The sequence below is a fragment of the Primulina eburnea genome, chromosome 2, assembly GCF_022965805.1.
Source record: "Primulina eburnea isolate SZY01 chromosome 2, ASM2296580v1, whole genome shotgun sequence".
NCBI classification, from domain to species: domain Eukaryota; kingdom Viridiplantae; phylum Streptophyta; class Magnoliopsida; order Lamiales; family Gesneriaceae; genus Primulina; species Primulina eburnea.
The window spans coordinates 1,056,164-1,069,238 of NC_133102.1; the positions used below are offsets into that span (position 1 = coordinate 1,056,164).

The window sequence follows — 13,075 nt, forward strand, 5'->3', positions numbered from 1 at the left end:
GAAATACGATCTTTTTGATATGTCAATGTCATGTGTGAGTATTAATCTTTGATGGAAAGAATATGATGTGTAACATTGATTTCTAATCATTATCATGTTTTTTTATTTCAATAAAGGCTTCCCAACACTTTGGAGATATTTTATCTGAATTTGTTGAGGTCATAGCTTCTTCAAAATATTTTGAAGAGTTGCCTATGCACTTAAGGAGAGCTTGTATAGTCCATGGTGGATCACTTACTTCTCTATTTGAATACATACCTAGAATTCATAACTCTAATCTTGAGTAAGTTATAATATACACCATCTTTCATTAATTTGTTTATTTACCTCAATGTGCAGTCTCGGCTTGAATTTTTAATGAATGGTCTAAACTTGAAAGAAATCTTAAGAGCGCAGCAAAATAAAAAAAAAATCTGGTCTTTTCTTGAGTTTGCTGTCATGTTAAGAGCACGATGAGTATGAAAATCGAGTCAAACTCAGTCATTTCTCCAGTTCATCTTGGGTCTTACTTATTGGCTATTTTTTCCAGTGAAAGAATTAGCTATTTTGTTGGTCCGATAATCAATGATTTTTCATATTTTTTTGTTTGATGATTAATTAGGTTTTTGGTTAGTATCCACCTTACTTGACTGAAATCACATCATTCAAGATGGTAAACGATTTTTGTCTCTAACATTCAGCTTTTTTGGTTTTTCCTTTTTCCTGTGACGGGGATCCATCAAGAAATCTACCAATATCCAGTCCGAAAAGATGAAGCGTACTGCATCAGTATTTTTCTTTATTTCAGCATTGCTTGAATTTACCAGTAAAGACAACTTCATTCTTTAAGTTGTGATTTACTTTTAATTACCAACACTGCTGCTCACATGATTCTGTAGATTTCTTTGAGTGACCATTTGTTCGATGCATTCCTAATAAATGAAGCTTTGGATGTAATTGAAGCAGCCAGGTGTCTCTTTCAAATTGGTGAAATTTGATGTAGGTCAGAGCACAAAGGCTATGTCTTACTCAGAACTTGAAGTAAGTAATGCCTTGAGTAAATCATATTCCTGGATAAGGGAAGTTTGTGTGAATTGCTCACATGAAAGATTCTGTATACCAGTACTAGTCTTTCCATTTATCATTCTCTTGTTCTTTGTGTATTTAAGTAGTAATAATAGTGGTGGAAGTAAATATCATAATACCCTGGAAGTAACAAACTAATGACAAACCCCTAAATTACTAGTAGCAATGCTTAAAGACGGTTTCCTATGCTCCTGGATTTTTCAGTCTTACAGCCTTTGCCTTTTCCAGTATCATTTTATTTACCAGACAACGTAGAAATTTTCAAATTATCAGGTGGATGCGCTAGCAAGTAGCCACAAGGGAATAAAATGTGATTAGCGTATATTTTCTTCTTCTGTGGCATCAGATTGTTCTCAGGTCAAAGGTCATATGAGTTTCATCAGTTCATAAAATGACGTATGCCTTTTTATCCAAATGCAGTTGTTCAGTTTGCTTATTGTTGATAATTATTTACTTTTTTAAACAGCTTAGAGCAGGTGATAAAGTGCTTCTAGATAAAGTCATTGATTCTTTGGCTTCCTTGCTAATCCAAGTAAGAGTCATGTTGACTGCATAAACAATGTTGTGACACCTAAGGTTGAGAAATGCAAAGAGATGAATCTAGAGAAGGACAATGATATAAAAACTGAAGCTGTCATCCTGATATTAGGTGCTGAGTTTGTCGACCAGCTGCAGAATTTCTCACGTCAGTTGGTAGCAGTTCATCAGATAAGTGGTTAAAATCACGTATCGCAGATGATTTTCAAGAGAATGCCTGTGTTAAAGTTATCTTGGCATCTATTTTCCTTGAAGATGCACAAGAGGTTAACCAGACATTCAAACTTTTCAATTGTCCTTACGCTGTGTCTCTACCTAAAAATGATTATGGGTAATTTAAACGAAAAAACTAGCTTATTACATGGATTCCAGATAGCTGAGGGAATTCCAAATGCAACAGCAGTTCAGCTCGATGCGTGGAATCAGGAGAGTCTCTGTAATTACATCTCTCTGGTAAACCTTCTGCACCATTTGCTTGCAATCAAGCAGACCATTTTTTTCCCTTGAAGATAGTCCAAACACTGAGGATATAGATGATGGCGTTAAGATGTTTCTTGGCAACTGCTAACCTTGGACTTTAAGATGCTATTACCATGATACACCTATTTTCTCCCTTTCTTAGTGGTTTTTGAAACTTGTAAATGGTTGGTAAACATCATGATTTTGTTTAGCGTACTTGACTGCCAGTTTGGGTTTTTGAAACTTGTAAATGGTTGGTAAAACATCATGATTTTGTTTAGCGTACTTGAATGCCAGTTTGGGTTTTAATTAGAATATTAATGAGTTACAGCTTCATGGTGATATGCAGGTTGATGTTGTCATCAGTTTACTGCCTGCCAGTTTTCACAGCAACGTAGCTAGTACATGTCTTCAGGTATAGATGCTACTTTCATCGACACAATTAGAAAGATATACCGCTACACGTGAGAGGAACCTGACACTGTAATAGGGGTGAAGATTGGTTTGCTTGTTTATGGCTGGTTTAGGCAATTGAATTATGGTCTTCAAAAGTTGATTGATTAAAAGTTGTTCCTGAAGTTTCTGTTTTCCAAATAACTGTGATAATCTGTATCAGAGATTTATGAACAACTTCTTAAACATCCTCAATAATCTAAATCATCTAAAAACCTTGACGTTGGAGTAGTGGAAGGATTAATGCAAAAGAAAAGGGTGAATCAGTATTTGGTTTGTAGGTACAACAAAATCAAAAAATCTCTCCCCCAAATGGGACATAAAGTCATATAGAAAATTTTCATAGAAAAATACGGTGTTATAACTGCTAGACCTCTTGCAGCGTACTAGTTCCTCGCTGTAATTAATGAAAACTATGTATTACAATGTTCATATTTTTTATGATATGAAGCACTATGGATTTTACATGATCATTATTTTCTCTAAAAAGACAAACCTGCATGTGATGCGTGACATGAATCTCTGCTGATTCAGGAAAAATGCCTAGTCAAAGAGAGCTCCAGTGATAAATAATTTTTTGGATCCAACTTCCAGTGCCTCACTTTGTTTCTTTTTATTTCCATCAACCTCACACATTTTTAAATGTATAATATAATTCCATTTCTCCCTTTTCAGCTAGGAAACATCTTGTCACTGCTAGCTATGTTGATGGTTTCATGTTCAAATCTCCAGTGTTTCATTTTGGTATTTGATATTCTACCTTGCTCATGTAATGTGAAGTCATACTTCCTTTTTCAGCGTAGGAAACATCTTGTCACTGTTAGCTATGTTGACGATTCCATGTCCAAGCTTGATGAAATGTCTAAAGTTCTGGTGTTACTTTTCTATGTGAGATGAGCTTCATGCTGGAATTGGTAACTCTTTTGGCAGTGGACAGTAGTAATAAGCTGTCATCTATCTAAATTTTTTTTTGTTATCATAAATCACATTGCTTCGTCGTACAGACCACATGATAGCAATGAAAATGATCAATCAAGCACATGCACGAGGGGGGAGATAAAGTCTCACTTCTTAGTGGTGGTTTTCCATCTCCAGATGCTACTAATAATCCAATGGGTTACAAATTAGGTATACTTTTACATCTAATTTTAACTTTTTGGAAACACTACATGGCAAGAAATAGGTTGTTACCCTGTGCAATTGACCTAAAATCTGCAATACCTGAATGACATGTGTCAATTTCCTTCCAATCACCAAGGCCTTTGGGCAGCACATAAATATAATGTAAGGCCTATTTTTGACCATGCTATTTTCAGTTGGAGTCCAGCAGGAGCAATCCGATCTGGACACAATCCAACCATGTACAAACATCATGGAGAAATAGAGCATGTTGATGGTGTGTTCACACTAGCATGATACTACAACCTTACTGACAAAAGAATTAAGGTTGCACTTAGATTGAAGAATTTGAAGTTATGATTTTAAATCTATGACTGTTGGATGAATATATATGTTGGTGGATTTCAAATCTGTACGTTGCTAATCCATGCTGATATAATGGTAATTATGATAGATTTAAAATACATCCCAGATATGTCTTTCAAATCCTTATTTCCAAATCAAATCCCTTCATTCAAGTGCAACCTAAGCGATTTAGATCATCTAAAATTAGTTAGCTGTTGAATATATTTGTTTGCACTATACATTCATACATGATTCTGGTGTAAAATATTTTTGAACTTTCATTTTTTGTTAGTTTCAACCGTTCGTTTCACAAGTTTTTTTTTGTTGAATCTCTCTCCTTTATTTTTATAATTTGTAAAAATGAGTTCTTCCATTCAATACAGCATTACATGGTCCACAATATTTTTTTCTTGTTTTACAGAATTTGTTATCTAAATCTACCACAAACCAGTCATTGGCCTGCTTATGATGTTAGTCCATGGCTCCACGCATGCAGGGGACAACCTCTACGATTCAGCTACAAAGCTTAGAATACAAGGTTTTCCAGCATTGCGTTGGAATGCCTTCAAAACCGGAACTCCTTGGTTTATGGAGACCTTTATGGGATGGGAACGAAGCATTAACTGTCTTCCATGGAACCCTCCAATATGAAGGCATGATGGTGTTTTGTTCTTAATGTTCAATTTCACATCATTGGTGGTTAAGTTAACAGCATATCTGACATCATTTTCAGTTCTGAAATAGAACTAAAAAAAGCACACATTTTTAAATGTACAAATTCCTCCATTTTCAGCTAGGAAACATTTTGTCTCACTGCTAGCTATGTTGATGATTTCATGTTCAAATCTCTAGTGTTTCATTTTGCTATTTGATATTCTACCTTGCTCTTGTAATGTGAAGTCATACGTCCTTTTTCAGCGTAGGAAACATCTTGTCACTGCTAGCTATGTTGACGATTACATGTCCAAGCTTGATGAAAGGTCTAAAATTTCTGGTGTTACTTTTCTATGTGAGATGGGCTTCATGTTGGAATCGGTAACTTTTTTTGGCAGTGGATGGTAGTAATAAGCTGTCATCAATCTAAATTTTTTCTTGTTATCATAAATCACATTGCTTCATCGTACAGACCACATGATATCAATGAACATGGTCAATCAAGCACATGCACGAGGGGGGAGATAAAGTCTCACTTCTTACTATGGTGGTTTTCCATCACCAGATGCTGCTAATAATCCAATGGGTTACAAATTTAGGTCTACTTTTACATCTAATTTTAACTTTTTGGAAACACTACATGGCAAGAAATAGGTTGTTACCCTGTGCAATTGACCTAAAATCTGCAATACCTGAATGACATGTGTCAATTTCTTTCCAATCACCAAGGCCTTTGGGCAGCGGATAAATATAATGTAAAGCCTATTTTTGACCATGCTATTTTCAGTTGGAGTCCAGCAGGAGCAATCCGATCTGGACACAATCCAGCCACGTACAAACATCATGGAGAAATAAAGCATGTTGATGGTGAGTTCACACTAGCATTATACTACAGCCCTCTTGCTACTTACTGACAAAAGAATTAAGGTTGCACTTAGATTGAAGAATTTGAAGTTATGAATTTTAAATCTATAATTGTTTGGATGAATATATGTTGGTGGATTTCAAATCTGTACGTTGCTAATCCATGCTGATATAATGGTAATTATGATAGATTTCAAATCTGTACATTGCTAATCTATGCTGATATAATGGTAATTATGATAGATTTAAAATACATCCCAGATATGTCTTTCAGATCCATATTTCCAAATCAAATCCCTTCATTCAAGTGCAACCTAAGCGATTTAGATCATCTAAAATTAGTTAGCTATTGAATATATTTGTTTGCACTATACATTCATACATGATTCTGGTGTAAAATATTTTTGAACTTTCATTTTTTGTTAGTTTCAACCGTTCGTTTCACAATTTTCTTTTTTGTTGTATCTCTCTCCTTTATTTTTATAATTTGTAAAAATGAGTTCTTCCATTCAATACAGCATTACATGGTCCACAATAATTTTTTCTTGTTTTACAGAATTTGTATCTAAATCTACCCCAAACCAGTCATTCGCTTGTTTATGATGTTAGGCCATGGCTCCACGCATGCAGGGGACAACCTCTACGATTCAGCTACAAAGCTTAGAATATCAGGTTTTCCAGCATTTGCGTTGGAATGCCTTCAAAATCGGAACTCCTTGGTTTATGGAGACCTTTATGGGATAGGAACGAAGCATTAACTGCCTTCCGTGGAACCCTCCAATATGAAGGCATGATGGTGTTTTTGTTCTTCATGTTCAATTTCACATCATTGGTGGTTAAGTTAACAGCATATCTAGACATCATTTTCAGTAATGAAATAGAACCAAAAAAAGCACACATTTTAAATGTATAACATAATTCCATTCCTCCCTTTTCAGCTAAGAAACATCTTGTCGCACTGCTAGCTATGTTGATGATTTCATGTTCAAATCTCCAGTGTTTCACTTTGATATTTGATATTCTACTTGCTCATGTAATATGAAGTCATACGTCCTTTTTCAGCGTAGGAAACATCTTGTCACTGCTAGCTATGTTGACGATTCCATGTCCAAGCTTGATGAAAGGTCTAAAATTTCTGGTATTTCATGCTGGAATTGGCAACTCTTTTTGGCAGTGGAGGGTAGTAATAAGCTGTCATCAATCTAAATTTTTTCTTGTTATCATAAATCACATTTCTTCGTCGTACAGATCACATGATAGCAATGAAAATGATCAATCAAGCACAAGCACGAGGGGGGAGATAAAGTCTCACTTCTTACTGTGATGGTTTTCCATCTCCAGATGCTGCTAATAATCCAATGGGTTACAAATTTAGGTATACTTTTGTTAGGATAGGAGTTTATTTGAACTCTATTTCTTCTTCCCTATCTTATCTTTAGTCCCTATCTTATCTTTTCTTTAAATTGTTAGTTGTTGGGTTTATCGGGTTTATCCCTAGTTCTTTGCTAGTAGTTAGGTTTTATCCTTTCTCAAATGTATTATTTATGCTACGTTTGTTATTCAATGGAATAGAATGTTTTTATTCCCTAAAACTTACATGGTATCAGAGCCAGGTTACGTTAACCTCTCATGGCCGCCAACAACGGAATAAATTTTGGCTCGTTTGGGCTAACCTCTGAATCAGAGGCAACATCGGGAATTTCTGCCTCATCCTTGCCTCACGACATGACATCCACCTCGATTCAAATTACTGTCCATCGCCTAAATGGGCAGAACTTCTTGGAGTGGTCACAGTCCGTCAAGCTTGCAATTGATGGACGTGGAAAACTGGGGTATTTGACTGGAGAAGCAGAGAAACCTGCTGAGACAGAGCCAACATACAAAACATGGAGATCAGAAAATTCTCTTGTGATGGCATGGCTTCTCAACTCCATGGACATCTCAATCGCCAGACCCCATATGTTCATGAAGACCGCGAAAGATGTATGGGACTCTGTAAAAGAGACATACTCAGACTCCGAGAATTCATCTCAGATATTTGAGTTGAAGGCAAGGCTTTGGAATCTGAAACAAGGTGACCGTGAGGTAACCATTTACTATAATGAAATGGCGGCTTTGTGGCAGGAGCTGGATCAACACTATGATGATGTCTGGGCCAGCAAGGATGACTATGCGAGACAAAAGAAGAGGGAGGAGAATGATCGGGTCTATATGTTTCTGGCTGGAATGAATCAAAATCTCGATGAAGTTAAAGGACGAATACTTGGAAGAAAACCACTTCCGTCGATCAGAGAAGTTTTCTCTGAAATTCGTCAAGAAGAGAGCAGGAAGAAAGTGATGCATAACCAGGCCGAGAACAATATTGGCCCGATAAGTGATAACTCAGCCTTGGTATCTCGGGACTCAGACTCAACTCCGAATACTGATAAGAAGAAGAAGCCCTGGTGTGACCACTGCCAGAAATCCTGGCATACTCGAGAAACTTGCTGGAAGCTTCACGGAAAACCACCTGGTTGGAAGAAACGATCTGAGAAGGAAAGGGCGCTACAAACCATGACTGAGGCCTCTCAAGGAACTCCAATCACCTCTGGACAGCTTCCATTCACTCAGGACCAAGTAGACAAACTTGTTAGGTTACTTCGAACCTCAAATCCAGCCCCTTCCTCCACAAACTGTTCTATCACTCAAAATGGTAAACGTCCTATTGTTTCTCTCATGTGTCCTAAACCCAAATGTACCTGGATCATAGATTCAGGTGCAACTGATCACATGACTGGTTCGTCTCCTTTTTTCTCCACTTACAAACCGTGTGCAGGTAATAGAAGAGTGAGTATTGCTGATGGATCCTTCAACCCGATTGCAGGGATAGGAGAAATCAAACTCACACCATCTATTACCCTTTCAAATGTCCTCCATGTTCCTAAATTGTCTTGTAATCTTATATCTGTTAGCAAACTAAGTCAAGACCTTAAATGTCAAGCTAAATTCTCTAAGTCTCATTGTATTTTTTAGGAGGTGGACTCGGGGAAGATGATTGGCAATGCTAGGGAATATGGTGGACTCTACTTTCTTGATGAGGAAATCGACTCTTGTAAAGTTGCTCAAGCATTCTCTGGTTTGGAGACTACCTCTATTGATCTGAATAATAAAGTTTATTTATGGCATTACCGTTTAGGACACCCTAGTTTCTTTTATTTGCAAAAATTGTTTCCTAAGTTGTTTCTGAATAAAAATCTTTCATTGTTTAAATGTGAAATTTGTGCTCTCGCTAAGCATCATAGATCTATGTATCAACCAAAAATGTATCAACCTAGTAGACCCTTCTCACTAATCCATAGTGATGTTTGGGGTCCCTCTAGTGTTACAGGTCTTCTTGGAAAAAAATGGTTTGTCACGTTCATAGATGATCACACACGTGCTTGTTGGGTTTTTCTATTGAAAGAGAAATCTGAAGTAGAACAAATGTTTAAAATCTTTCACAACATGATTGTCAATCAATTTCAAACAAGTATCCAAATAATAAGAAATGACAATGGAGGGGAATATTTTAAAGAAACCTTAGGCAAATATTTTAAAGAGCACGGTATCATCCAACAGAGCTCTTGCACTAATACTCCACAACAGAATGGTGTGGCTGAGAGAAAAAATAGGCACATATTAGAAGTCACCAGAGCACTTATGTTCTCTAATCAGGTCCCGAAATATTTGTGGAGCGAAGCAGTTCTAACAGCAGTCTACTTAATTAATAGATTACCATCTAAAATCCTCAACTTTAAAACTCCTCTAGGTATTCTCAAAGACATTTTTCCAAACTCGAAATTGTTCTCTTCTTCTCTACCTTTACGTATGTTTGGATGTACTGTTTTTGTGAGAAACCTAGATCGAAACATGGGTAAATTAGATCCTAGGGCTAAAAAATGTGTTTTTATTGGCTATGGTTCCAATCAAAAAGGTTACAAATGTCTTGATCCAACTTCAAAAAAACTATATGTATCTTGTGATGTTTCGTTTTTTGAAGAAATTCCGTTTTTTGGGACTCATCTTCAGGGGGAGATAAGGACTAGTGAAGATGATGGTTTAGGTTTTTTATCGCCCCTTTCGGTCTCTAACAATCAGAGCATAAATGAAAATACTAAAGATCCTAATATTTCTGTTGAATTAACTTCCAAGAATAAAGAAACCATCCCTGGATTATATGAGGACTCGATTGTAGTACCAGCAAGTCCTGAAATTGGGGGAAACATTGACCACTTAAATGTGGATCATTCAAAAATTTTGCATAATAAAAATTCTTTCCCTACTAGCCCAAGTATTCCTCAATCTTCACCAATTGATAAAGGTAGTACTCAAAGAGGAGAATTCTATGAGCATGTCTACCAGCGAAGAGCTCCACATCAAGAAGGGAGAGACATCATATCTCAACTTGACCATGAGTCCAACTCAGAGCCATCTTCTGAAGGTAAGTCCCCTACCCCTCTGGATCTCCCAATTGCTATACGAAAAGAAAGAAGATCATGTGCCAAATACCCTATATCAAACTTTGTCTCCTATTCTAGACTGTCTCCACAATTCTCCAGTTTTTCAGGTAATATCTCATATACCACGAGATATTCAAGAAGCCTTAGAAAGTCCTGAATGGAAGAAAGCTGTACACGAGGAACTTGGTGCACTTGAGAAAAATCAGACTTGGGTTCTTGAGGAGCTGCCTGTGGGGAAGTCTACCGTTGGGTGTAAATGGGTTTTTACACCGAAATTTAATGCAATGGGGACACTTGAAAGATACAAGGAACGCCTTGTGGCCAAGGGCTTCACACAAACATACGGCATCGATTACTCGGAGACCTTTGCACCCGTTGCGATGATGAACACTATCCAGGTGCTGCTGTCCATTGCTGTAAATCTGGACTGGCCTCTTCAACAACTTGACGTGAAAAACGCTTTCCTAAATGGAGTGTTAGCGGAGGAAGTGTTCATGGATCCTCCTCCTGGATTTGAAGGTACATGTGGTAAGAAAGTATGTAGATTGAAGAAGGCTCTATACGGCCTAAAGCAATCCCCAAGAGCCTGGTTTGAAAGATTTACCAAATTTGTGTTGAAACAAGGCTATGTGCAGGGGCAATCCGATCACACCTTGTTCACAAAGTTCTCGGGATCGAAAGTCTCGGTTTTGATTGTTTATGTGGATGACATTATCCTCACAGGTGATGATATTGAAGAGATGAGTTCGTTGAAGGAGAAACTATCGAAGGAATTCGAGATCAAAGATCTAGGTGGTCTTCGGTATTTTCTAGCTATGGAGTTTGCTCGGTCAAGCAAGGGGCTGGCTGTTTCTCAACGCAAATACATCATGGATTTGCTAAAAGAGACATGCATGAGTGATTGTAAACCAGCTGAGACTCCAATAGATGCAAATAAAAAACTCGGGGAGACCACCACTAAGAATGCCGCAGATATGCATCAGTATCAGAGACTTGTAGGTAAATTGATTTATCTATCTCACACTCGGCCAGACATAGCATTTGCTGTGAGCCTTGTAAGCCAGTTTATGCACGCTCCATCTAGAGACCATCATGAAGCTGTTAACAGAATCCTAAGGTACCTAAAAGGGTGCCCAGGGAAGGGCTTATGGTTCAAAAAGAGTGAGAGCAAGAAGTTGGAGGCTTATACAGATGCTGATTGGGCTGGATCCATCTCCGACAGGAAATCAACTTCGGGCTACTGTACTTTCTTGTGGGGGAACCTTGTCACATGGAGGAGTAAGAAACAGAATGTTGTAGCGCGTAGCAGTGCCGAGGCCGAGTTTAGAGCTATGGCTAATGGGATATGTGAAGCTATTTGGGTCCATCGAGTGTTACAGGACCTGAGGATTGAGGCTACTCTTCCAATTAGACTGTATTGTGACAATAAGGCAGCGATTAGCATAGCTCATAATCCAGTCCAGCATGATCGGACTAAACACATTGAAGTGGACCGACACTTCATAAAACAGAAGCTAGATAATGGGCTGGTCTGTACTCCGTATGTCTTATCAACCGAGCAAACCGCGGATATCTTCACCAAGGGGTTGTTTAAGCCAATGTTTGAGAGGTGTATAAGCAAGTTGGGCATGATAGACATTTATGCACCAACTTGAGGGGGAGTGTTAGGATAGGAGTTTATTTGAACTCTATTTCTTCTTCCCTATCTTATCTTTAGTCCCTATCTTAACTTTTCTTTAAATTGTTAGTTGTTGGGTTTATCGGGTTTATCCCTAGTTCTTTGCTAGTAGTTAGGTTTTATCCTTTCTCAAATGTATTATTTATGCTACGTTTGTTATTCAATGGAATAGAATGTTTTTATTCCCTAAAACTTACAACTTTTACATCTAATTTTAACTTTTTGGAAACACTACATGGCAAGAAATAGGTTGTTACCCTGTGCAATTGACCTAAATTCTGCAATACCTGATTGACATGTGTCAATTTCCTTCCAATCACCAAGGCCTTTGGGCAGCGGATAAATATAATTTAAAGCCTATTTTTGACCATGCTATTTTCAGTTGGAGTCCAGCAGGAGCAATCCGATCTGGACACAATCCAACCACGTACAAACATCATGGAGAAATAAAGCATGTTGATGGGGTGAGTTCACACTAGCATGATACTACAACCTTACTAACAAAAGAATTAAGGTTGCACTTAGATCGAAGAATTTGATGTTATGAATTTTAAATCTATGATTGTTTGGATGAATATATGTTGGTGGATTTCAAATCTGTACATTGCTAATCCATGCTGATATAATTGTAATTATGATAGATTTCAAATCTGTACATTGCTAATCCATGCTGATATAATGGTAATTATGATAGATTTAAAATACATCCCAGATATGTCTTTCAGATCCATATTTCCAAATCAAATCCCTTCATTCAAGTGCAACCTAAGCGATTTAGATCATCTAAAATTAGTTAGTTGTTGAATATATTTGTTTGCACTATACATTCATACATGATTCTGGTGTAAAATATTTTTGAACTTTCATTTTTCGTTAGGTTCAACCATTCGTTTCACAATTTTCTTTTTTGTTGTATCTCTCTCCTTTATTTTTATAATTTGTAAAAATGAGTTCTTCCATTCAATACAGCATTACATGGTCCACAATAATTTTTTCTTGTTTTACAGAATTTGTTATTTAAATCTACCCCAAACCAGTCATTCGCGTGTTTATGATGTTAGTCCATGACTCCACGCATGCAGGGGACAACCTCTACGATTCAGCTACAAAGTTTAGAATACCAGGTTTTCCAGCATTTCCGTTGGAATGCCTTCAAAACCGGAATTCCTTAGTTTATGGAGAGCTTTATGGGATACGAACGAAGCATTAACTGCCTTCCGTGGAACCCTCCAATATAAAGGCATGATGGTGTTTTGTTCTTGTTCAATTTCACATCATTGGTGGTTAAGTTAACAGCATATCTTGACATCATTTTCAGTAATGAAATATAACCAAAAAAAGCACACATTTTTAAATGTATAATATGATTTCATTCCTCCCTTTTCAGCTAGGAAACATCTTGTCTCAATGCTTGCTATGTTGA

At 37.1% G+C, this 13,075-nt stretch overlaps 2 pseudogenes; both read left to right on the forward strand.

The window, feature by feature from the left end:
* LOC140816727 (alpha-aminoadipic semialdehyde synthase-like) overlaps positions 1-13,075 on the forward strand; it is a 13,347-nt pseudogene continuing 272 nt past the window's right edge.
* The window catches only part of LOC140816702 (cycloartenol synthase-like), a 21,657-nt pseudogene continuing 15,320 nt past the window's right edge, over positions 6,739-13,075 (forward strand).